Source organism: Lathyrus oleraceus, chromosome 3, assembly GCF_024323335.1.
Source record: "Lathyrus oleraceus cultivar Zhongwan6 chromosome 3, CAAS_Psat_ZW6_1.0, whole genome shotgun sequence".
In the NCBI taxonomy this organism is placed as follows: Eukaryota; Viridiplantae; Streptophyta; class Magnoliopsida; order Fabales; family Fabaceae; genus Lathyrus; species Lathyrus oleraceus.
Window position 1 is genome coordinate 245,313,510 of NC_066581.1, and position 4,447 is coordinate 245,317,956.

Sequence of the window (4,447 nt, forward strand, 5' to 3'; positions counted from 1 at the left end):
AACGACATCAACCTTTGTGACCATTTTAAAGCACCCACGTTATCAATAAATGGTCCTTTCTTCGATAAGTGGGACATGATCCACTTGTGAATTAGAGGAATACAACAATTGATAGTTCCACCCTTCTTCATGTTTCTACAATGGAAAGAGAAGAAAATATCAGCTAGTACTGTAGGAACTTGATTATGGGAAATGAAGACGGTGATGGCGGTCTTATCAACCATAAATGAGTAATGCAAAGCTATCATAAAAGGCGTTGCAACTTCTGCTATTGGCAAACACAGTGGCTTTCTCGAACAGGAACTTAGACGGAAGGCCCTGAGTGTTACCCTCAATTCGGAGAGTGGACTCAATCAAATCCTTCTTCATGCACAAAGCCTGAGGTATCAGTATGCCGTGAAAAGTTGGTGTCTACCTTCATCCAAGTGTTCGTGGACCAATTCATACGTGCAATGCTTCACGTAACCCGATGCTGACAAGTAGAAACAAACGAAGGTAAATGCTTGCGTCTTCTATATAGGTAATGGTCAGATCTTTCTTAGGAATGACATTAATAACGAAGTCCTCACAAAACCGGCTATGGTAGGGACTTCGTAATCTCTATAACTGAAACTGAAATATGGACTTTAATGTTGGCTTGTGATTGATTCTGTTATGGTTTCCTTTTTTGCAGACGGGGAAGTTGCTACATTGATCACGCCAATTCCAATAACGATCATGATAGAACATGATTTGCTTCCTCGATAGTTATGCATTTAGAGGGATCAAAAATCAACATTTCTCGGCAAGATCAATTGCTAGTGGGGACAGATTAGGAAACCTTCATGCAAGGGCTTCTTTTCTACATGCGGAAATTGCTTAACATATTTTTTGCATTATCAATTCTGAGGAATCCAATATCTTCTTCGTTTGGTGAACCTAATAACTCAGTTATAAGCGCCTAATTGGATAACATAATCTTTACCAAGAAATAGAGGCTCCCTTCTAATTATCTCCATCAAAATGCAGCCAACTAATCATACCTCAATAGCTGCAGTATCCTGAATAGTTTGGTAGTAACTCAATGGTTCTGTACCAACGAGTCACGTCATATTCTGTCATGAAGTTTGCCTCAGAGGTTGTTCTGGCAAGCCCAAAGTCACATATTTTGGGAATGCCGTTTGTATTGAGGAGTAAATTGCTTGGTTTTAAATCTAGGTGCAAAATAATTGCAGAGTGTATGTACTTGGGGTAGGCTTCAAAAATGTTTCCTAAGGCATTGTACTGAATGTATTTTCCACCGCGGATGAGAATTCCTTGAGGTTTTGGGTTCTCAGAATTAGCTTGCAGAACCTATCAACAACCTCAGCTTTCTTTCTTATTTCAGCTGACTAGAGTGCAAGGTTGGCATGTTTTGGAAGTGAATCATGTTGTTGTTTCTTCTCCCTAAGCCAATTCTCAACTTCAACGCATTTTGAAGCACATCAATTTTGTATCCCTCCTTAAACTTCACAGCAAAATGATTGGACAAAACCTCATCAAAATTCCTTCCATCAAGTGACCTGTCAAATGTATGAGCCAACACTTTCAGCTTTCTCTTTTTGTACCCAACAATGCACACCTGCATACTAGCATGGCCATAAAAGCCACATTCAGCTGACCACTTTCAGGCCGATCTGTTTTATAATGCAGTAGCAGTAGTTTCGTTAAATGTGTGGCAAGTTGATTTTGTTTTGTAAATGTCATGATTATATGTATTGTAATATTTTGCAAATGTATTAATGTTAGATCCATGTTATGGTTTGGTGTATATCCTAGCGTGTACATGTTGGTTCAGGAAAAATGCAAAAAATTATCCTAACTTAAAGACCAAAGAAACTCAGGACTTATGGTTTGCAACATGATGAGTTGACTTTGGTCAACTGGTTGACCAAAAGTCAACTTATGCAAAAAATGATGTAATTCTTATAATTTTTCAATGCGATGTTAATTAGACCATGTACCAAAGGCCACGTAATCTCATTGGTTTAAAAATTTCTAATGATACAATGAACTAATAGGATTCAAGTGACCATTTTCCAAGTTTAATGCAAACAAATTGCAAATAAGTGTTTTGAATGAATGAATGATATTGAGTTCGAATGACCACGAAATGATTTGACCAAAATAGACCATGAAACTTTGGACCAAATGACCTTAAATGGACCTCGCCACACAATGAGACTAATGAATAAGAATGGGATGGAACTTGGATTAAATGATGATGATCATGAAAACCAGAGAATGAAAGACAATCAAAGGGTGGAATGTGAGTGAAGTATGCCTGCAAGCATACCTTAGACCAATCATGTGGCAAACCATGAACTAGGGTTTACTTAGGCCAAAGTTAAAAACAAAGCAACAATCAATAATCTCAACTCAAGAAGTGAATAGCCCACATAGGTAATGCACCAATGTCATGAACCACAACTAGGGTTTCCAACCCTCCTCAAAGCAAGTCATACATTTACCAACCCCAAGACCAATGGTTAGGGTTTCAACCCAAACACAAAGCTTCAAGAAAAATCTCAAACTAAGGGCCTACCAGTAAGGTTTAGAGGCCAAGTCCATGCTTTTGAAGTCGTTCCATATGTTAACCCTAGCTTCCCAATCCAAGAGTTTTGAATCTATGGTGATCCACTAATGGATGAGTGATGCATATGAATGAGTTGTTAATGTATGCAACTGATCCCCAAGTCAAATGGTTAGATGGAAAGATGAAAAAAAAACTTCCTTATATTACTAATGTTATTTTGGTCGATGGTTTGATGCATAACTCATTGTCTATTAGTTCACTTAGTGATAATGGTTATGATATCATTTTTAATCAAAAGTCATGTAAGGTTGTTAGTCAGAAAGATGGTACAGTCCTTTTTAATGGAAAGAGGAAGAATAACATCTTTAAAATCAGACTTTCTGATCTTAAGGATAAAAACATAAAATGCTTAATGTTTGTTAGTGAGGAGCAATGGGTAAGGAATAAACGTTTGGGCCATGTTAGCATGAGAAGGATTTCTCAGTTGAATAAGCTTGGATTAGTCAGAGGCTTACCTAAACCGAAGTTTGCTTCAGATGCTCTTCTTGAAGCATGTCAAAAAGGCAAGTTTTCTAAAAATTCTTTCAAAGCAAAATTGTTGTTTCTACCTCTAGACCGTTAGAATTTATGCATATTTATTTGTTTGGGCCAGTGAAAACTGCCTCTATCAATGGTAAGAAGTGTGGATTGGTCATAGTTGATGACTTCATTCGTCGGGCATGGGTAAGGTTCTTGAAACATGAGGATGAGTCACATTTTGTGTTCTCTACCTTCTGCTCACAAGTGCAAACCAAAATGAATTGCAAAATAGTCAGAGTCGGAAGTGATCATGCTGGCGAATTTGAAAATAAGCATTTTGAAAATCTTTTTGATGCAAATGGAATTTCTCATGATTTCTCCTGTCCTAGAACTCCATAGCAAAATGGGGTTGTAGAAAGGAAGAATAGGACTTTGCAAGAAATGGCATGCACCATGATCTAAGAAACTAATATGGCTAAGCATTTCTGGGCAGAGGCAGTTAACACAACATGTTATGTTCAGAATATGATTTCTATTAGACTTATTCTAGGTAAGACTCCTTATGAATTATGGAAGAACAGAAAGCCCAACATTTCTTACTTCCATCCTTTTGGTTGTGATGTTTTTATGTTGAACACTAAAGAGAATATTGGCAAGTTTAATTCTAAGGCACATAAGTGCTTATTGTTAGGATATTATGAACGCTTAAAAGGCTTCAGAGTTTTTAACACTAAGATACGAATTATCGAAGGAGAAATTCACATTAAATTCAATGATAAGCTTGACCCTAAAAAGTCAAAGTTGGTTGAGAAATTAGCGGATATGAAGATCAATTTTTTCAGAATCCAAGGATAAAGATTCTGGAGATTAAGCATCAGAAGGCAAAGCTAAGGACACCAAAGCAAAAGACTCAAAAGAGGTTCAATCAGAAGATGTTGTTGGTCCAACTCATCAGAAGAAGAGTAGACAAAGAACTTCTCACTCTAAAGATTTGTTTCTGGGAGATAAAGACGCACCAGCCAGAACTCGATCTTCATTCAAACCTTTTTAAGAAACTCTTTTAGGTTTGGTATCTCTTATAGAACACACATCTATTGATGAAGCTCTTCTGGATGATGAATGGATTCTGGATATGCAAGAAGAACTTAATCAATTCACCAGAAATGACGTTTGGGATCTTGTTCAGAAACCAAAGGGTTTCCATGTCATTGGAACCAGATGGGTATTCATAAACAAGCTCAATGAAAATGCAAAGTTGTCAGAAACAAAGCTCAACTGGTAGCACAAGGTTATAGTCATCAAGAAGGTACAGACTACACATAAACCTTTGCACCAGTTTCCAGGTTAGAGTCTATCCGTATTTTAATTTCATTT

The 4,447-nt window shown here is 37.1% G+C and overlaps 1 pseudogene; it reads right to left on the bottom strand.

The window, feature by feature from the left end:
* Window positions 1–715: 715 nt before the first annotated feature.
* Window positions 716–1,725, bottom strand: LOC127130682 (mitogen-activated protein kinase 13-like; annotated as a pseudogene).
* Between the last annotated feature and the right edge of the window lie 2,722 nt (window positions 1,726–4,447).